Source organism: Phoca vitulina, unplaced genomic scaffold (genome assembly GCF_004348235.1).
Source record: "Phoca vitulina isolate PV1807 unplaced genomic scaffold, GSC_HSeal_1.0 scaffold10, whole genome shotgun sequence".
Taxonomy (NCBI): domain Eukaryota; kingdom Metazoa; phylum Chordata; class Mammalia; order Carnivora; family Phocidae; genus Phoca; species Phoca vitulina.
Window position 1 is genome coordinate 51,845,105 of NW_022589713.1, and position 22,618 is coordinate 51,867,722.

The following is a 22,618-nucleotide window of genomic DNA, read 5'->3' on the forward strand; positions in this document are numbered from 1 at the left end:
GGGGAATTTACATCACCGCCTGCAGAGAGCCATTAACTGGTCGAAACACCACTATCGTTCAAGATGGTGATGGGTATTAAGGAGGGCACGTACTGCATGGAGCACTGGGTGTTATACGAAAACAATGGATCGTGGATCACCACATCAAAAACCAATGATGTATTGTATGGTGATTAACATAACATAATAAAATTTTTTTTAAAAAAGTGTTTTTTGTTTTTGTTTTATATCTTTGATGAAATCCAATTTATCAGGTTTTGGGGTTTTTTTTAAATTTAAATTCAATTAGCCAACGTATAGTACATCATTAGTTTTTGATATAATGTTCAGTGATTCATTAGTTGCGTATAACACCCGGTGCTCATTACAATGCGTCTTGCACTGTGCTTCACGACAGAAAGGCAACAGAAGCTGGGAAAAGAAGGATTCTCAAATAGGTAGGTATTGCTTACATAATATAAGTTTTACAAGTTTTTTTTAAGAATTTAAGAATTTTGGAAGCCACCTGGACTTCATATGTAACATGCATTTTCCACCCTGCGGTTGATCAGCGGGTCTGTTCAGAGACGACCTGGAGAGCGCCATGGAACAACTGTGGGCTGTCACCGCTCTAACTTTCTCACTGCTGTGTGTTTATGCTGCAAGCCTCCTCCACTCACTGTCTTCCACTACAGCAGAATCAAGACATGGGGGCATTCCCTTATCTACCTGTATATTTGCTTTTTTTCTTAAGATTAAGCATGTATTAGAGTTCTTAAAAATCATTAAGGTGAGGAAGATCCCCTTTTGGAATGATGGAGGAGGCAATGAACAAAGAAACTTAGCCCTTTACTCTGTGTATTTCTGCACTGTTCATAAGATCTCCCTTTTCTCACCTCCTCCCAACTGTGTCTCTTCCCATCTTTGTCCCATCTCTGGAAATAACCACCATTCACCATGTGGTGTTTATGTTTCCAGACATTCACCATTTATAATCATGATCCTTGGAGAACAGAAATGAGACTCTATTCCAGAAGTATTCACCAGTTCCCAAATGTTAATCGAGCAACTACTATGGATAAGTCACTGCTTAGGTGCTAAGGATAAAAGGCCCAGATGTCGGTAAGGTCCCTGATCTCAGGTAGTTTGTATTCTAACCTTTAGGAACTTAAAAACAAAACAAAACAAAACAAACCCTTTTTATTTAGGAATAATTATAAATTCATTGAAAGTTGCGAAGATAATTCAGAGAGGTCCTGTGCATCCTTTCCTCAGTTTTCTCCCATGGTTGCATCTTACATACTCATAGTACATTATCAAGACCAGCCATACAAAATCACATATGTAGATTTGTGTAACCATCATCACAGTCAAGATCAAGAGCTGTGTGTCACCCCAAGGATCTCCTTCATATTGCCCCTTTGTAGTCACACACATCCCAAGCCCCCTTAACCATCTTTAACCCCTGGCAACCACTAACATATTCTCCACCTCTGTAATTTTGTCACTTTGAGAATGTTATGTAAATGGTATCATTCATTATGTGAACTTTCTAATTGCTTTTTTACTCAGTATAATGCCCTAGAGATCCATCCACGTTGTTGTATCAATAGCTTTTTATTTAGGAATAATTATAAATTCATTGAAAGTTGCGAAGATAATTCAGAGAGGTCCTGTGCATTTTATTGCTGAGTAGAATTCCGTGGTACAGGTGCGCCACAGTTGGTTTCACCATGTTGGAGGGACGTTTTGGTTGTTTCCAGTTGAGGCCATCACAAGGAAGACTGCTATAACAATTGTGGACAGGTTTTTGTGTGAACATAAGTTTTAATTTTTCTAGGACAAACGCCCAGGAGTACAACTGCTGGGTCATATAGCAAATATGTGTTTATTTTTTGAAGAAACTGCCAGACTGTTTTCCAGAGTGGCCATACCATTGGTACATTCTCATAGGCAATGTATGAAAGATTTCTCTACATTCTCTCCAGCATTTTGTGCTGTCACTATTCCTATTTTATCTGCACTAAGAGGTATATGGTGTATGGTGATATCTCATCATGGTCTCAATGTGAATTCCCCTAATGAATAATTGTGTTGAACATTTTTTCATGTGCTTAATTGCTCTCCATATATCCTCTTCAGTGAAATGTCTGCCCATTTTTTACTTGGATTGCTTGTCATTTTAATATTGAGCTTAGAGAGCTCCTTGTATAGTCTAGATAATAATCCTCTGTAGGATGCATGGCTTCCAAATATTTTCTCCCAGCCTGTGTAACAGCTGTGTAACTTTGTTTTGTTAAAGTCCAGTTATCAACTTGTTTTCTTTTATGGTATCATGCCACATCTAAGGATTCTTTGCCTAGCCCCAGATCCCAAAGGTTTTTCTCTTAGGTTTTTTTCCTAAGTTTTATGATTTTACATTTTATAACTAAGTCCATCATCCATTCTGAGTTAATTTTTGTATAAGGTTTAAGTTGAAGTTCATTTTGTTTTTGTCTGTTGGTGTCCAATTACTCCAGCACCACTTGCTGAAAAGGCCCTCCTTCCTCCACTGATTTACTGTTGCACCTTTGTCAAAAATCAACTGGGCAATAATATGGAATTAGTTGAGTTCTCTAGGGTTACTGTGGCTCTATAACAAGTCTTGAAACAGGCAGGTTGATTTTTCTCATTTGATTCTTTTTCAGAATTGTTTTAGCCATTTTAATACCTTTGTCTTTACAGAAGAATTTTAGAATAACTTCGTCTATATCTACAAAATACAGGGATTTTTGTTAAGAACTGCATTAAACTTTTTTTTTTAAGATTTTATTTATTTATTTAATTGACAGAGAGAGAGAGACAGCGTGAGAGGGAACACAAGCAGGGGGAGTGAGAGAGGGAGAAGCAGGCCTCCGGCGGAGCAGGGAGCGCGATGCGGGGCTCGATCCCCAGGACCCTGGGATCATGACCTGAGCCGAAGGCAGTCGCTTAACCCAGGTGCCCCATGAACTGCATTAAACTTCTATCAACTTGGGCAGAATTGACATCTTCACTATGTTGAGTTTTCAGATCCATGAGCACATTATATCTCTTATTTATTTAGATCTTTGATTTCTTTTATTAGCATTTTGAAGTTTTTGGCATCCAAGTTCTGTACAAGTTTTATTAGATTTACATGTAAAACTCTTTAGTAATTGTAAATTATATTATATATTATATTTTAAATTTAGCACTCACTAATGTTCATTGCTAGCATACCAAAAAATACAATTGATTTTTGAATGTTTATTCTATGTATCAAGTATTCGGTGACCTTGCTGAGCTTCCTTACAAGTTCTAGTTGTTTGTTCATTTTTGTTTCTGTTTTTAGATTTGTTGGGATTTTCTATGCAATCTCATGTTATCTAGAAATAGAGACAGTTTTATTTCTTCCTTTTTGTTCTTTATAAATTTCTTTTTTCTTGCCTTATTGCACTGGCTAGAACTTCTAGTACTATCTTGAACAGAAGTGGTGAAAGCAGCCATCCTTGCCTTTTCCTATTTTATGGGGAAAGCATTCAGTCTTTCACCATGAAGTATAATATTACCTGTCTAGTAGTTTGTAGATGCTTTTTATCAAGTTAAGGAAGTTCCCCTGTATTCCTGTTTTTTCCAAGTGTTTATATCATGAATGGGTGTTGAATGTTGTCAGATGCTTTTTATGCATTGATATGGTCATGTGATTTTCTTCTTTAGCCTGTTAATATGGTGAACTACATTGACTGATATTTTAACATTGACCAGCTTAACCCCTAGAATAAACCCCATTTGGTCATTGTGTATAATTCCTTTTATATATCGCTGCATTCTATTTACTAATGTTTGTTAAGGAGTTTTGCATCTATTTTTATGAAGGATATTATTTTCTAGTTTTCTTTTTTATACTGTCCCTGTCTGGTTTTGTTATTAGGATGATGTTGGCTTCATAAGATAAATTAAGAAGCATTTCCTCCTCTTCTGCTTACTGGAAGAGAAAGTATACAATTGGTGTTAATTCTTCCTTGGTAGACTTCTCCTAAGAAATCATGTGGGCCAGGAAATTCCTTTTTTGGGTGATTTAAAATTACAAATTCAATTTCCTTAATACTTATGGGGCTATCCACATTGTCTGTTTCATATTGGGTGGCTTGTGGTAGTAGGTGTTTTTTGAGGAATTGGTCCATTGTGTCTCAGTTGTCAAATTTATGTGTATAGAGTTATTTGTAGTAATCCCTTATTATCCTTTTGATGTTTTGGGGTTATATAGTAATATCCTTTGTTTTTATTCATGATATTGGTGATGTGTGGGGGTTTTTTTCTTTTTTGCTTTGTCAGTCTTGCTAAGAGATTTGTCCATTTTCCTGATCTTTTTAAAGAACCAGATTTTTTGTTTCTTATTTCCTTTATTTTTCTATTTTAAATTTCACCAGTTTCTGTTCTTTATTATATCCTTTCATCTGCTTGCTTTGGGTTTATTTTGTTCCTCTTTTCTCCAGTTCTTGAGGTAGGAGCTTAGATTATTATTATTTAGGACTTTTCCTCTTTCCTAAAACAAGAATTTTAGTGCTATGAATTTCCCTCCTGGCATTGCATTAGCTGTGTCTAATAGATTTTGATATGTTGTGTTTTTTTTTATTTTAATTCAGCTCAGCATGTTTTGTTTTATTTCCCTTGAGATTTCCTCTTTCAACCATGTATCACTTGGGGGCCTTTTGTTTAGCTACAAGTGTTTAGAGTTATCTTTCTGTTATTTATTTCTGTTTTTTTTTGTCTGTGTGTGAGGTTTGGCTCTAGGTATTGTTTTTCCTTGAATATGTTCCACAGGCATTTGAAAAGAGTGTGTATTCTGCTATTGTCAGGTGGAGTGTACTGTAAATGTTGATTCAGTCCTGTTGGGGGGATGATGTTGTTGAGGTCCCTCTCTCCTTGTTGCTTTTCTGCCTATTTTTTCTATCAACTTTTCAAACAGGAATGGTTAAGTCTCCAACTATAATTGTGGATTTCTCTGTTTCTCCTTTTGTTTCTATCAGGTTTTGGTTCTCATATTTGCAGCTCTATTGTTTGGTCCATACACATTCAGGATATGCTATATTTTCTTGATAGATTGACCCTTCTATCATTATGTAATATTCACCTCCTTGCTATGGTATGGTAATTTTGGTACGATAATATAGCACAGCATATCCTCTACTATGATAATTTTCTTTGCTATAAAGCCTACTTTATCTGATATCAATATAGCCACTCCTGCTAGCTTTTGATTGATTGCGTGATGGATCTTTTTCTATCCTTGTACTTTTAATCTACCTTTATTATTATATTTGGATTGAATTTCCTGTAGACAGTATATAGTTGGGTCATGCTTCTTTATTCACTCAGCCAATTTCTTTTAATTGGTATATTTAATTTAAATATGGATATGTTAAGGCTTAACTTGGCCATTTTATTTTTCTTTTCTGTTTGTACTCTCTCTCTTTTTTTATTTCCTTGTTTCCTTTTTCCTGTCTTCCTCTGGGTTACTTAAATATTTTTTAGAATTACATTTTGATTTTTGATTTATCTGTAGTGTTTTTGAAGTGGTTTGTCTAGATATTACATTACAAGTATGTATGTATGTGTGCACATGTGTATGTGTACATATATGTAATTTATCATGGTCTGTTGGTATCAACATTTCACCAGTTGGAGTGAAGTATAAAAACCTTACTTCTCTCTGCATCTTTTTACCCTGCTCTGTTTACAATATAACTGTCTTAAGTATTTCCTCTTCCTACACTTACAACCACATAAGACGGTGTTAGAATTTTGTTTCTATCATTAAACATAATTTAGAAAATTCAAGAACTCCAGAGGGGTTATATATTGTATTTACTTGGTTGTCTTTCTTCTCTCAATTTCTCATATCTGTATCTCTATGATGTGGAGGTACAGAACAGATAAAAAGATCTATCTAGGCACCTTACTGACCAATTTTAGTAGCTTTAGCCCTTTTTAAGTTGATGGTCTTGGATTTTGGATGACAACAGCCACATACTTTGAAAAGAACTGTTTTCTCTTCCTTTCCAGTGTTTATACCTCACTTTATTTTCCAGTCACTGCCTTGCCCAAGGTGTAATGTGGAATAGCAGTGATGATGATGGGCAAGCATCCCTCTCTTGCTTCTAATCATTCAATGTTAATAGATGGTTTTGTAGGTTTCTGTTTATATCCTTTATCAATATTTTCTCTGAACTTAGCTTATTAAGAATTTTTATTAGGAATGGGTGTGCAGTTCTCTTAAGTGCTTATATTGAGTTTATCTAAAGACAATCATGTGTTTTTTCTCCTCTGATATATTAACGAGTTGAATTATAGTAATAAATATTTCTAGCATTGAGTCTTCCTTGCATTCGTTGAATAACCCTTCCTCCTAGATCATCGTGTGTTACTCTTTTAAGAAATTACTAATCTTGGTTTTTTATTATATTTAGAATTTTTGCTTATGTAATGATTAGTAAGATTGTGCTTCTGATCCCCGTTGTACACCAAAATGATGACCTCTTTTAGATGGGATATATGTTCTCCACACTGCCTTGGACCACTCCCTGTGGTCACTATATCAAATTAATCAAAATTTCCTATTAAATATTAAATTTCTTACTGTTAAATGTCTTGGCTTTAATGGGCATTTTGAGTTATTGAACTCTCATCTGCACTTTGCTATTTTAGTGTCATCTTATCCATTTTTCAGTATCTAGGTTATACTAGCTTTATAGAATAAATTGAGAATCTTTACATATTTTCTATATTCTATAGAAATCTAGCACAGGAATTAATATGTACTTTAAATTTTAAAGGTTATTAAAGTTAAAAAAAAAAAAAGTAAGTAGGAAATACATCTGGGCCTGGGATCTGGTTGCTAGGGGTTAGAGGTAGGGGCTCTTTGACTACATTTCCAATTTTCTTTTCCAATAGTTACTGGTCTTTTCAGGTTTTATGCCTCTTGTTGAGTCATTTTAATAGTTTATATGTTCCTAGAAAATTATTTCTACTTTCAATTTTGTTTTAAAATTTTTTCAAATTTATTGGAATTCTTGTATATATTCTCTAATAATTTTGAAATAAAATCCATGTCTATAGTTATATTCTCTATTATTCCTAATTTTGTTCTGTTTACCTTTTTTATTAGACTGATCTCTTTTTTTTGGTCTTAAAGTCTTTTGGTTTTAATAATCAAACTGACTTGTTTGTTTTCTATTTCATCAGTTCCTGTTTTGTCTTTATTGATTCCCTTTACTTTGTTTAGTTTTTTTTTTTTAATTTACTGAGATGATTGTTTAGTGCGTTTTCAATCTTTGATTTCCAAATGCATTTTAAACTTAGAGTCCCTCTTTGATGCATCCCATAGATTTTGAGCTGAGTGCTCTCATTATGATTCATTGCTGTACGCTAATTTCGCTTTGATTTTCTTTTATAAATTACTCTTGAGTTAGAGTTTGAAGAGACCTGTAGTGTTTATCTTTTGAAGGTTTTATTGACATTTTATTTCTGGCCAAATACTTGGTCAGATTTCTTAAGTGTTCCATGGAAATTTAAACATGTTTTCTGTTAGTTGAGAACTGAGTTTAAATATGAAATTCGTATAGTTTGATGATTGTGTATTCAAATCATCTATACCCTTACCTATATTTTTGTTTACTTGACCTGTCAATTTTTGAGGAAGATGTGTGGAAGTTTCCCACTATGATCATGAATTTAATAGTTTCTTCTTGCATTTCTAACAGTTGTTACATAGATCCATGCTGTGTTGTTCAGTAAAAAAGGTTTATGACTTCTATTATCTTCTGGTGTGTATCTTTAATGCATATAAAAATTTCCCTTGCTTTTGGCCTTGTATTCTATTTTTGTCTGATATTAATACTGAATTTTTTGTTTTTTGTTATTGAAGAATAATTGACACACAATGTTATATTAGTTGGGGATGTACAACTTAGTGATTCAACAGTGCATAAGGGTTCCTTTTTCTCCACATCCTCGCCAACCCTTGTCGTTTCTTGTCTTTTGTACTAGCCATTCTGACAGGTGTGAAGTGATATCTCATTATGGTTTTGGTTTGCATTTCTTTTTGCTTTCTTTTTGGTAACACTTACTACGTTTACCTCCAGTCATTCTATTTTGTGCCATTTAAAATTTTTTTAACTAACACACAGCTCAGTTCTACATATTTCTCATCTGAAAGTGTATCTTTTAAAAGAATTAAACTGTTCATATTTATTATAAATACCTATATATTTAGGCTCATCCCTGTCATTTATTTTCATTGTCCACTTCACATGCTTCTCATTGTTTCTCTCCCTATCTCCCTTTTCTTTATTGCTAATAACATTTTCTTTTTTTCCCTTTGGTGATTTGGAAGTTCTAAATCCTATTCTTCTTTAGTTGTTTAAAGCAGAGCATTTAATTCTTATCATTGACAGGGAAATATAATTTTAATCCAAATTTGTCACCTCCCCTACCCACAGGACAAAATCTGTAGCACATTTTTATCTGTTTTTAACTTCCACGGACTCGCTCTTGCTCTCTAATTGCTCCATTCTCACGGTAGCCCATTCTTGTGTCATCAGTGCGGCGTCTCTGGTGTTAGCCACAGGGCGTGTGTGTGTGTGGTTGCGTGCGTGTGTCTGTCTGTCTCTGTACATTCTGTTCTCTGCACTGGGGTCCAGCTCAGGTTATTTTCATCTTTCTCTGTTGTGCAAATGGCTTCCTCAAAGGTCTCATAATTCTTGCTTGTCTGTTCACATTTTAAATGTAGAAATATGTGGATTGGTGTTTCCTCAGCAATCATATGCCTTGGTTTCTACTGTAGATCTCTCCTCTGAAGGAAAAGATGGCTGAGAAGCACATGTCCATTAGTGAATGGCATGACAGCAGACTTACCTTCAGGGTGCCTGGGAAGAAGGCAGCCAGGCCAGCTGGGGCCCTACATGGGGCCCCATAGGGAAGCTTTGCCCTGAGGTGAAACAGTTTCCCATAGCCCACATCTGGGCAGAGTTGTGTTTCTCTTTTCCTCTCCTTCCTTCCAACTCTTGTCTGTTGAGGTACCTGTGCTGTCCTCTGGCTAATGTTCTAGACTCAGTATCTGAGAGAACAGCCCCTCACCCCATCCTAGACCAATTTCCAGCGTTCCTTAGGAGTCACATCCAGCCTTCTACATACTGGGGGTAAGATTGGTCTGAGTGTGTGGAGACTATCTTGTAACTAATTTCCCTCATAAGTGCCCCCAACAGTCTGCCCTCTCTCCAAATTTGGATTTTTTCCAGATCACCATTGGGAAGACTCTCTTACCTCTGCCGAGCCTCCTGCTACGCTTGTTTTGGGTAGCAGCTTTCACTATTTTCATTTTTTCTATCAACCTGCCCCACCTATCAATATATCTGGGGCACTGATGGTGCCCTTTCAGCGCTATTAAGGATGAATTTTCCTTCTTGGCAGTGTGAAGAAGACCTATGTGCTTGGTCTGCCATCATGAACCACAAGTTTAAAGAGGGTTTAGATGCCACAAACAGGTAGCTTTTGGAGTGAGGAAAAGAAAGAACTAAAATATTTTTAATATAAGTAATCCCAAAAGAGACATCCCCTTTTCTGGTACGTGAAAGTCAAATAAACAAAACGTGAGAGTCTGAGTAGTGTTTGCAACAAGAATGAAGTGGTAAGCCCTACTACCCGACAGAGGTTGGCTGTTGGGCTGTGTTTGTATTGGCAGCATTGGTCATGTACACTAGCTGCCTCTGTTAAAATGTAACTATTAGCAAATGAAATTAAATACTTCAGTTGCCTAGTAACTAATCCAATCTGAGTACGAAGCAAAAATAGAATAGATAAATTTAGAACTTTTAGGCCACGTGCCAAGCAAAATATTCTTGTTTGTATCCTTTTGATCATCTGCCATTTGAATGGAAGGAAGAATATTTTAGTGTCAAATAGGCAACATTTGTGTTGACCTTGCTTGCTAAAAGTGAATACCCCTTGATGACTAAACATATATGAGAGATAGACAGGCTTCCCAAGGACCTCTAGCCACACTAGCCCCCAAAATTGCCAAGGAGGGGCAGGAGCAGGAAGAAGCTCTGATTAACTACTAGGAATTTATTTTTTCTGACTTAGTTAAAAAGCCAAAGGGCATTATATGATTTAAGCCACATTATTCTATTAGAAGAAAAGTTTAAACCATCTGTTTTACCCATTTCCATATAAAACAAAAATATCATTTTTCCTCCCAAAGCAGCTTTGGAGCAAGACAGCAAATTAAGAAACAGTTTAAGATTATGTTGTACATGAGGTAATTACTGAGATCATATAATAGTGAAGTTTAAAGACATATCATGACAAATAAATTGACACTAAATGTGATGTCAGTTACTTCAAATTTGACTTTTTTCTGCCTCTTCAAAAACAAAAACAAAAACCCACTAACAATTGCCTGTATTTACAGATGACATATCTCAGCATAGAAAGTAAAAAAAGAAAATGAAAAGTTATTCCTTCCAAAATAAAATAATTTAAAGCTTAATGCAGAGTTGTAAGAATAGTTCAATGAAACCCTCTTGGACTCTGGACCCAGAATGATTGCTTTACCACTTCTCTCCCCCTTCTCTCATACCCACACACACACACCCATATATACTAATATGCTTGCACATTTTTCCCCAAACTATTTGAGAGTTAGTTTATCTTTAAATATTTTAGCTTGTATTTCCTGAAAATATAACCAAATACAGTTATCCAATTCAGGAGATTTAACAATGATATAATAGCAAGTGTATTAGTATTGTGTTGATACCGGGTCACAATCCATATTCAAGTTGTGCCCTTTGCCTCAGTAATAGCCTTTCAAACAGTGTCTTTTCCCTCCATCCAGGATCCAGTCCAGTAGTGCTCATTGGGTCTGGCTGTTAGGTCTCTTTGATCTTCTGTAATCTCAAACAATTCTGCAGCCTAGCTTGTCTTTTTTCTAAGAGAACAGAGAAGATCCCTCATTTGGGGTGTTTCTGATGTTTTGTCATGATTAGAATGAAGACACATCTTTCGATCAATAATCGCAATCTTCTTTTGGATAATCTAGGTCCTTAAGAGGCGTGTCCAGTAGCTGATGGCTGGCGGACCTTACCTTGCAGCCCTGGCCACCCAGGCTGTGTGTGCCAAGGGCTCTGTCTAGTGTCACCACTCAGCACACAGTAGGCATTTTCTAACACAGTATCCAGGGGCTCATTCCAAAATAGGCAAGCAGCCATTTCAGCTTAAAACCTATTTTTTCCCTCCTAAGTGTTTCAGAGATGTAAAAGCTCGTGAAACAAAAGGCCACGTACATTAGCAAAAACACTGAGGCTATCTAAATGTTCTTCTGCCGCTGATAGTTAAAGTTACATTTTTAAACTGAAAGGTTGGCTGAGAAATTGAAGGTCTGAGAATTAGGAGTGTACATCACTGGCAATGCAGAGACATTTGTCAACAAGACTTAGGAGAGACGTTCACCTCCAGGCCAGTGAATCAGCGTGTCGGCTGCCCGTCTTCAGGTCGAGGCTTGCTGCACACCCAGGTTGCCGGTGATGGGTTAGGTCAGGAGGAGCTTTGTGGGAAGGCGGCACACCTGTGTCAGAGTTTATGTTTACACGTGGTTGGATCTGGAGGAAGAAATAGTCCAAGAACTGCTTCTTGTCCTTGGCGCCCAAGAGGTTTGTGTCTGTCTTCTAGGGCTGCACAGCGTCCAGACCCACAGACACAGTATAGATTCTGAACAGGATCACACAGCTCTTCTCAGCCTCTCTCTGTGCGCTCTTTGCTTACTGCGTGACTTCCTTCCTTTCTACCTCTCTTTTCTTCTCTTCCTCCCCTTCTTGTCCTTATGCAGTTATTTCTGGTCTCCAAAAATGCAGCCCCGGGACATCATCATAGAGCAGTTGCCTCTAGGCTGTGATGCCAGGGTCTTGGGGCTGCTAACCATGACATTTAGTGCATCCTTCTGTTTTATAACTCGTATCTTAGCCCTACTTCTGAGCTCAGGTTCTCACCTGCTCTTTTTCAGCTTTAATGAGAATCTCCTAAACTGCTTCCTCATGCCTCCTCCGTGCAAAGCCAGGGATTACTGCAGAGATCAAGGAGAGAGTGGGCAGCTCTATGGATTGTTGCTTCCCATTCATTCATTCATTCATTCAACAAGCATGTCTTGAGTGTCTGTAATATGCCAGGCGCTGTTCTTGGAGCTAGAGACACAGAGGTGAACAGCTCAGACCCAAGTCCCTCCTCACGGAGCTTATGTCCAGTGGAGGGTCATGCATCATACTGGTAAATAAAGCCAGAAGAACATGGTTGCAGCTGGTGACAAGTGCTGTAATGAGAATCAAACAGGCTAATGTGAAAGAGAGTGGGAAATGGTTAGGGCACTTACCCACCTCCTCCCCAGGGATGTCCTCTCTGACTGTGGGTTGTGCCCTGGTGCTTCTCTGCCAGACTGCCTGCATGCTCCGTCTTCTCCCGTGGGCTGGATCCAAGATGAGTATGTGGGGAGATGCCAGCAGGGCCCCAAGAGCTTCTGGCTGATAATCTATGGGAGAGGCCAAGCCATTTGGAGTTTCTAGGAGACAAAACAGGGTTGTATACATCTTACAGGCAGAACTAGGTCAAGGAACTGAGAAAGAGTTCATTTGATAATCTGACTAATTATTTCCTGAAGAAAAAGACTTGTAGTTTGTTGAAGGGGAAGCTTATAGGGTATTATTATTTGTTTAACCTAATTTTTATATGAAAAAGAACCAGAATAGGTATTTGTCTTGCTTATGCTTTCTAGCCATGATGTGACTATACCGTGGAGTTAATTCAAATGATGTTCTGCAACTCTTAGCGAGTAATTACCATTCCGTTCACATTTGCCCCTATAATTGGGCCATATGCAAGTCTCTCTTAGAGTATTTATCTTTCAAATAAAAAGGTAACAGACAGAGATTATGACTGGAAACCAGGTAGGTGTTATTTTTGTCACATCTCATAAAAAAGGTCATGGCTTTAAAGTGCATCAGGGTAGCCTGGACTGGGAATGAGAGGCAGGAAGAACTGCATCTGTTCAAGGGCTTGACTGACAAATAACAGCCCCAGGCCAGCATGATGGATGCTTCGCCTCTGGTGTCAGCCTGAGCTCGTCGTGTCACAGATGTAGCTGTGAGCCGTGTTAGAGCATGTGTTACGGCAAAACCCATGAACCCCTCCTCACGCCTGCTCTGTGCAAAACCGGGGGTATTGCAGAGATTAAGAGGAGAGCCAGCAGCTCTATGGAACAGAGATGCTGTTTTCCATTCATTCATTCACCCTTTTATCCCACAAGCATGTCTTGGGTATCCGTGCTTTCATCACGCTGGACCTCAGCCACTCGTTTGGTAATTTGTTGGGGCGGTGGGGGAGAAAGCAAGGCCAATCTGATGCCTGTGATGGGACAGAACAGCCGCACCAGCCAGGCCACTAGCCCACACGCTTTCGCCCATGGTGGAAGCTTCCCCCATCCCCCCCCCCCGCCCCCCGCCCCCCGCGTGAACCTCTGGATGTCTGTGGCCTTGCCATGTCATGAGAGCTGCGGGCTGCTGCAGTCCAGGCCAGGACCCCCAGGACGATCAGGCTGAAGTTCAGTTCCCCTCGGGGGATGCCAGCTGAGGACACGAAGGGAGGACGTGAAGAGCTTCTCTCCTTTCCTTTCCTCTGCTCTCGACTCCTGACTCCAAAGTCCTGGAAATGGCAGAGGCCAATGGAAGGGCTGAAATGAACCCCAGCCAAGGTGGGGGACAGCAGAGGCCTCCCTAGAGACACTGTGGTCCACCTACCCGTCACCAGGGTCAGCAAAGCAAAGCCAGATGGTCACACTTGGAAACAAAGTTCATCAGAAGAGGCAGAACGCTGGAATGGCCCAGTGCGCAGGTTTGATCACAGCAACGCACGACGCATGGACAGGACTCCTGTACCCTGCCTACACTCAGACAGCCCCACTTTGCAGCCTCACGTTTCCAAACAAGTGTCCCCATGATTCCCTGCTGCCCTGGATCTCTCCCCCACCCCCATCCTCCATCTCATAGGTCTGCCACCCTTTGTCTCTCCTTCTCCTGGACCCCAGCGCCTAACCTGGGCTAGCTACAGCATGGACAGTATGGACCACTCACGTTGTGCCTCACCCTGGAGCAGCCTCCTAACTAATCCAGAGAGACAGACCTCCCCCCGCAAAAAAAAGAAGAAAAAATAAACGATCTCCCATCTCCGAGAGCCTTATTTTGATTTTTCTGATACAATGTGGAAGTCTCCCGAAAGATACAAGTGTCAACCTGAGGATCCAAAGGTGGCGAGCGTTGTCCATGCACTGTTGTGCTGGCGCCCGTCAGAATCCAGCAGGGAGAGGCATTGTCCCTTGGTAATTATGCGCAGCCATTAGCATGGCATCCATTCTTTGTCAGAAGCCTTTGGTGACGGTCTCTCTCCCGAGAAACAGCTCCTGTGGTCTGCAGTTAGTTAGATGGCCGCAACGTACCTCCCCGAGGGAGATGCCGCTGATAACACCATATTAAAGGCAGAGTTGCTTGGGTTTTGTTGGTGGGTTTTTTTGTTGTTGTTCATTTCAGATGCTGGCAGAGTGTTTATTATAATTTTATAGACACGGCTCACAAAAGCTTTACTCACAAAGGAAAATTAAATGTTAAGGTTTCACGGATGGTGGTGGCGGGGTGGGGGCTGCTAAGCTGCAGAAGGTTGGGAAGGATAGGGGAAGTGTCATTTCCTTTCCTTCAGGAAAGAAAAATATGGGGTAAGCCATAAACATAGCTTCATTCCCAAGCCGGCAATTCTTACACTTAATATGTTTTGTCAGGCAAGTCTTCAATACAGATTAAAATGAAATGCCAAGTAATTTCCACCTCTCGGCCGCTCATGTCTGTGAACAATGAAGAGTGTTTTGGATGAATGTCAGTTAATGGCACTTGTACGCTTATAGATTTAGTCACGGCAGCAAGGACTAAGGAGTGGGGGGACGGGGCTGGGGGCTATCGTGTGTGAAGAGAGGAGGGACAGGGAAGATTGTTCCATAATCCCTTTCTGACTGCTTTGGTTCATGACAACCCAAATTGAAAGTGAACCAAAAACAAAATCAGGCCAAGATAAGGTGACCCTTTGTTGTTAATGAGGCTCAAAGCATCAAAGATGATTTCCAAGAGCTGAGTCTGCTCGGAGGAGTTCTGTGCATTTAGGATGCTTTGTCAGGCAGATTCTATTTCCGTGGAAAGAAAGGGGGCAGCTGCATTGCTGGGGCCAAGCCTCTGGGTCCACTGGTGTCTTCACCACAAATCTCAACAATTGCACCTGAGTCTGTTCCCTTCCTCCTCGCTTCCATCCTGACAGAAACCAGACGCTGCAAAACCCACGGGCTGAGTCACATTACCTCCTTTCCCCCACACATCACTGCCCTTGCAACTTTGCATCCTGAATCCCCAGGGTGGGGTGAATTAGAAGAGCAGGAGAAAAACGAGCGCCAGCAGAATTCTGCCACCCAAGGATTGAAATAAAACCTCACCTTCCTCATGACTGGCATGTGCAGCGTGCTTATTTCTCTCATCCTGTTCTTCAGCTGGATTGGGAAGATGTGGTTTTCACTTACCCCCTTATTTTTCAGAATAGGAGCTTTAACTTGAGGTTGCGGACTAATTTTACGGTTGTGTAGGTAACAGTTAACACTTTTGTCTGGCAATCATTGTGAAGAAGTCTCTGTGCTCCAAGTCTAGTAGGTTAAATTGGTTTTCCCTTCAAGGGAAAAGGCTAGCAAAGGCCAGCTGATTAACTCGACCTGGGTGCTTACATGTTCTGTGCTTGTTTTTTGAATCACTGGTTACCAAATCTGGAAGCATCCAACCCAGTTTTCTCAGAATCAGAAAGGAACTCTTGCAGGGATGCTTGGGACATGCAGAAACATTCTCTTCCTGTGACCAGAAGGAGTCCCAGGGGCCAGGAGAATAAAAACAGATGTGTCAGGCTCAACTGTTCTCACTCTGAGTTGGTAGCATTTACACCCTGTGCTCATCTGGATCAGTCCCCACAGCGAAACTCCGAGGGTGTCACCGTCCCATTTTACCTGAGGACACTGAGCCCACATGGCTTTCCCCAGACCCCCACAGAGAGAGGAATCAAGCCTCTGGGTCTGTCTGACCCTAGGTCCCAGTTCTCCGCCAAGGCCTTATTTTTAGGAAAGTTTTCCACTATAACTCAGAATTGAGCTTACTTGCTAAAAAAAAAAAAAAAAAAAAAAAAAAAAGGTTGGGAAAAGACGTAGCTCTCATTATGCTTATATACGGGTGCTGAAATGTTCTAAAAGTTTTAACCTTGTTTCCTTTGGGTCAATGTCAAGCACGGTGTCCGCAAGCGATTCTGTTGGACAGAGGATTGTTTTGCCTGTAGGAAGTCTGTACTTAAGTGCATTTCAGAAGCAGCGTCAGTGTTTACATTCTTAGATAATCCAAAAGTCCCATTTTACTGCCAGTCCAGGCTTTTCAAAACTCAAGTCTAAAGCAGGAATAAATGGAATGGCTTGAGTTGGTCTCCCCTCTGCATCCAGGGAATTTGGAAAAGCAGTGGAGAGGAGGCAGACTGCCAACCTTCGAGAAAAGGAAGGGCAACATCTCCTGACAACATTGGGGGGCTGGAGGACTGTGACCAGAGCCCAGGTTCTACCCCATGACTGATCCGGAGCCCCTTCTTCCTCCTCCCCACACTCCCCTCTGAGAACCAAAGGCATGCATTGTTTTCTCACCATCTGGGGAGTGAAAACAAACCTCTCTGTCACCAGGGGCACATATGGATGTGGGGGGGAGCACAGGGATGAGGCCTCATCTCCATTTCCTCACACATAAAATGCGGGCAATGATACCTCCCTCCTGGGAGTCTTGGAGAGGTTTGGAGGGCATCTGGACCACCTGGCACAGTCCAGCTTGGGAAAGGTGGCATTCCAGAAGCTGCCAGCTTGCCCAGATATCGCTGTCCCTTCTCAGCAAACCCAAAATGGTCTCTCTTTGATAACCATTCAAGCTCTTTTGACATTTGGAGGGAATAGAGAGGTGGGAGTGTATGGTACTGGGAGGTGAATATCAGGGCCCAGCCTGCAAAGACAGTTTGAGAGGCAATTCTGAAAAGCAGTGCTATCAGGTCAGAGAACTCCAGGCATTTCCTCAGGCTCTTTCCTCTGGGACCCTTTCATGATCAGAAGGACTCTTTAATTTCAAAATCAAAATCTCTGGCAAAACACCAAAATAGAACTGAGCACCTCAGTCAGCAAATTGCTTCCTAAGGAACTGTCTCCACAAGTGGAAGCTCTGATGGTAACTAAGGGAGCAGAAGGAGTTGGGGCCCAGGAGCCCTGCCTCCACCAAGGCCCCACCCCCATGGGGTGGGCAGAGTGACGTCTGGTCCCCAGGGCACAGGAGTGGGGAGAGCCCAGGAGACACATTCTTCCGAAAGGATTGCAAGATCTTGCTAAATTGTATTGGTGAAAGCCTGAGAAATGTCCAGGAATGGATTCTAAGGGTGTTAGACTAAGGAGGATGGAAGAAAGAGATTCTGAATTTATGTATTAGCTCAAACAGGTGGAAGTGGCTCTAAAAGATTGCTTTGCTGATTGGCCATAAGTTGGACTCAATGGTTCTACATTCAGTAAGGTTCTAGAACTTCCCTGGCATAATGCAGAAGGAAGGACTGAAAGGCTTAGGAAGCCTGGGAGGTTGGGGTAGATTTATCATGTGTGCCCTGCACACCCACTTCCTCACCGCTCCCAGAGTAGGCTCAGAGGACACTCTGCTAAGGCCCTGAGAAATCTGTTAGTGAGGCAGCACAACTGCCTTGAAGAACTCTGTGGGAGCCAAGCTCTATAGGCTGGGCATGCTGGGGTCACTGCGTGGCAGAAGCCAAGGACAGAACTTAACCTCCAGAGATAAGGTCACAGTAACCTAATGAGCATCAGAAAGTTTTCTCGATATTGCTATCCAGCTCTCCTACCAACATTCATTGTATAATGTTTCCTTTCTCCATTATCTTTCTGTGATTTCACTATAGAAACACCTGAACACTGTGTAGCCTATGTTGGCTCTGACTCAACTGGATGCCTCTACTTTGATCCTTTTTAATTTTTCTTCCTAATATTTGATATTGGAGAAAAAAACTTCCAAGAACATAATGGGTTCTACCAACAAGTTATCCTTTGGCATAATGAACTCTGAGCCCAGGGGCATTATTTAGAAGGAATGTTCCAAAGGGTACACCACTCCTCCAGGGATCCCCAAGACAGAGTGCTATAGGACCTCCCCACGTGGCATTTGGGTTATTTCTGCGATGAGCTGCCAGTGACAATGATGATGATGACGATGATGATGATGGTGATGGTGATGATGATGATGATGGTGGTGATGGTGGTGATGGTGATGATGGTGATGGTGATGATGGTGATGGTGATGGTGGTGATGGTGGTGATGGTGATGGTGGTGATGGTGATGGTGATGATGGTGGCTGTGAATATTTCTTGAGCCTGTGGATTATCTCTTTTATTCTCTCTGACAGCCAAGGAGGAGAAATGTTGTGATAGTCCTTATTTTACGGATGAGGAAACCGTCAGCTCATCATTGGCAGTCTGTCTCACTGACATTTACCCTTTACCCTTCCACCCCAGGTACCACGCAGGCTCTCTCTGGGAGTCCCCTCCGAACTCCAGCCACCCTGCCCTCTACTTGATGAATACTAGGTGGTCAGACACTCAGAAGCAACCACAAAAGGTGGGCAGTGTTTTACAGTTAAATGTGCTGAGGCATTGGTGGGAGGTGGGTGGATTTCATAAATGGCAAAGCCTCACGTGGACATGTTGTCTGGTTCAATTATAATAATCTGGTTCCCTGTTCTGCGTGATGCAGCTGAGGCTTGGGATAGATGAGTGAGTGCCTCAGGATCATTTAGGACTGACTGATGGTAACTCTCACCTTCTGACTCCAGGGCTCCCCCAGAAGAAGCAAGGTCATAATCTCATATACCTCCATAAGCTGCCCATGGTCCTAATAACAAGTGATTCAAACTAGAAGAGATGTTTGGAAATGTCTGCTGGTGCTCTGGGTGTTACTATCCTTCTGGCGGTCAGCCTGCTCCCCTGAACTTCCTGCCCATTCAGTCTGAGTCAGTGTTGTGGACAAGCTGCCTCATTCCGCATTACCATTTCTTTGCTGGTCTGAACCTATTGCAGGAGTAAAGAAAATAAAAAGCATTAACTGTGAAGTTAGCCCCTAGCAAATTTTTATAAAGATTAATAGGCTGCTCCCCAAAAAAGTTTGCTTTAAGACCCACTGCCTCAGTTTACCCCATCTACAAAATGGGGACAACACTGTGATCCTTTTTGGTGCCTCTTGAGGACAAGGGCGTTGGAAGTCAGGTGTATCCTCAGCTGAGAAGACAAACATTGCAGAGGGTCTTCTCTTTCCAGCCCTTTTCAGTTTCCTTTGAAAGCCCCCCCCCCCCCCCACTTCTCCTGGGCTCCCAGATCTTCAGCTGTTGCCTCTGAGAGTGAGAGGACAAAGGAATAACATCAGCTAGGTTGTGGGCTTGGTGCTTTGTCTAAAGAGTATTATATCGCCATCCTACCTGGTTTTGTTTTATTTTCTTTCTATTTTCTTTTCTTTTCTTTTCTTTTCTTTTCTAAGAATGAGGAATGGGGTTAAGGGGAGGATGGAAGGAACAGAGCACCTGGATCCTGAAACAGGAAACTCTTCATCCTCTTGCCATCCATGCTTAAAAGACCCATGAAAGCATGTCTCTAGAAGCATTGCGTGAAACAAGAGCTAAGAGGCACTTAAAGGCTCTGTGATAATGTTAGCTGTGCCCTGTCAGTATGTGTTAAAAAATACACATGTGCAGGAGAGAATTCCCCACTGATCATGCCCACCACCCCTCCTGAATCTTTTCAGCCCGGACTTAAAACAGCAGGTCAGTGATAAGGTGGGCCTCCTTTGGTATAAAGAAAGGATGCCCCCATGAAATTCCACTGTCCCAAGGTTGCTTTTGCTGAGTCTGACATTGAGTGACTATGAGGGTGGCCAGTTTCTGGAAATTTTTGTAGAATGAAAGAGGCTGGACATCCTGTGTTGTGTCCAGAACAAGGATGGAGATGCTCAGCTGTACCTACAGGTAAGTAGGGTTTTGTTTTGTGCCTTATGACGATGTGTTCTGAGTTGGCTGCAGCCTGGCCATGGGCAAGACACATGATGTCTGATTTTGAGGCTCAAGAGTATTGTTATTCCCGTGTTAGCAGTAAGGAAACTGAGGCACAGGGTGACCTGAAGCATGTGGGCATACTATAAGGCTGTTGAATGCAGCAAGGTCAGATGGGGCCACAGCTGTGAGGATGGGGCTGCATCTTCATAGCCATGCTGATGTCCACCATCCACTGCATTGGCATCCCATGGGGAAGGGGTCCTCGATCTTTCTAGGTCCTGGATGGACCTCTTCTCATAATATTGTCTTTAAATACTTCTATTAAGATACCTCGGGTTTTAAAAGAGCTTAATTTGAAGTCTCAGGGATATTTGTCTAAGTATTCCTCATTCTATTTCATCCAAAAATAATTACACAAAGAATTTTTCTAAATAGTGTTACCAAGGAAGTTGCATGGACCCCCTGATTTCTATCCTCTGCCTTGGTCCATCCCACCTTCCTGTTCCACTGAAAAACCCCCCACTCCCAGCATGTGAGCCCATTCATTTGCAGGAAAGCTGCCCTGCCCCCAGGACTCAGAGGCATTTTTGAGGTGTGGTGCAAAGGGCCAGAGTCCCAGAGGAATTCACTGGCTCCAGCTGATCTCGGGCTCCTTTAGGAGCTAACAGAGGTGGGTCTTTGAGCTACTCCAATAATGACATTCTGCAAAAGTCATGTCCATGATGTGCCTAGGTCTAGAGTCTGGGGAGTGGACCTTCCAGGAGGCAACTGCTCCAAGCCCCCAGAAGCTGTCAGAAAGATTGAGATTTGTGATTTGTCCTTCAGTTTTGCTAGTGATCTCTAAATAATGGCTGGGTGATCTCCTAACAAACTGCGAACGTGACATTGCAGCGAGCCGTCACAGGTGGGCGAGCACAGGTGTGAATATGAGCACCAGTATTTCCCCCAACTCAGGGCTGCGAGGGCAGGAGGGGTGGTGACTCATCATTCTCAGAAGCCTGTTCCCGTTATCTTTTCTGCAGTGTTTTGTGCTGTTGTAGAGGTAGCTCATTCTGTTCAACAGAACCTCCCTTTGCTCCTGTGTTAAACCACATTTCATTAAAACATTTTCTTTCTCCACGACTACATTAGTTGCGGCATTTTTTAAGAGATCATTTCTTGGGAGAAGTCTTGGAAAGAAGAGAATACAGACCTGGTGTGATAGAGGCCAGGAGTTGTGGGAAGGAGCAGGAGTTACAAAAAAAAGAAAAATCAGGTCTGTACTGAGAACCAGAACTGCCCAGCAAGACCTTTGAAGTCTCAATGCCAGTCAAGGTTTTCAAACAACAACTTCTGTTCTTTCCCGAGAAAAGCTGCTTGGTCAAGCCTCTCCAATATCTATTTTGCCTGACAAGAAACGTTTTGTCCTCTGCAATGGAAATGCCAGGAGTCAAGACAGGAGGGGCACACAGGAGCAGAGAACAGCCCACCTGACTGGGGTGGGTGGCGGGGCCGGTCCTCAGCCCAGCCACTGCTGTGTGGGCCGGGGATGCTCAGGCATGGTGGGAGGGCGTCTCCCCAGTCCTGGGCAGGCAGCAGGAGAGGAGAAAAGAGGAGAGGAGAGGAGAAGAGAGGTCAGCAACCCCGTGGATGCCTCAGCTCTGGTCATTGGGCGATGAGGCTTTGTGTTCGAGAGAAAATGGAGACAGGACTGGCTTGTTCGTTTATTAATAGGCGTTTGTCACACACCAGGTTAGGAAATAATCCCCCTATTGTCGTTATGTCTTAATCCTCCTGTTGTCAATATGTCTTCCAAGGCTTGCAGGGGAGGGAGGCGCTCAGAGAGAAATGCAGATGGGTTTCTCTTTATACAATGGGGCATGGCCCTAAAACAAAATGTGTCTCAAACGTGATATTTAAGGTATGGAGGAAACTTCCTTTTAAGTGGAGTTCTAGATCTCTTGGAGAAGTCACTCCTTACATGGTTTTTCTATCAATAGAGGCTTCTGGGTATTGGGCTTCTTTAATCAAGCTTTTTCTGTACTTTGCTTGGATCCCAAAATATTAAAAAGCAGCATCATTTAGGAAAGGCAAGGAGCTGACAACCCTTTTGGAAGCTCTTAGTGCCTCAAGTAAGTCTTACCCACGTCTGAAAAATGCATGTGGGACTCCCAGCCCCCGGATCGTACCCTCACACACCCCTCTGAGACAAACCTCGTCACTGAGATGACCCCAGTTTTTAAAAAATGCAACAGCCTTCGAGCATTGTCAAATTCAATGAAGAATTACAAAAGCAGAGTCTCAAGAGCAAAGTCAGAAACAGGCCTTTTTCAATTGTATGATTGTCAGTTAAATCTTTTAGAGTAGAGAAACCTAAGCACTTTCTATCCCTCTGACAGGACCTGAATGCTGAGTACCTCTCTAG

At 41.7% G+C, this 22,618-nt stretch overlaps 1 long non-coding RNA gene across 1 annotated transcript in view; it reads left to right on the top strand.

Moving 5' to 3' along the window:
• The window catches only part of LOC116635187, a 119,944-nt gene that overhangs the window by 87,447 nt on the left and 9,879 nt on the right, over positions 1–22,618 (top strand). The window contains exon 3 of the long non-coding RNA XR_004300123.1: positions 18,689–18,791. This is a non-coding gene — a long non-coding RNA (uncharacterized LOC116635187). The remainder of the gene's footprint in view (positions 1–18,688; positions 18,792–22,618) is intronic.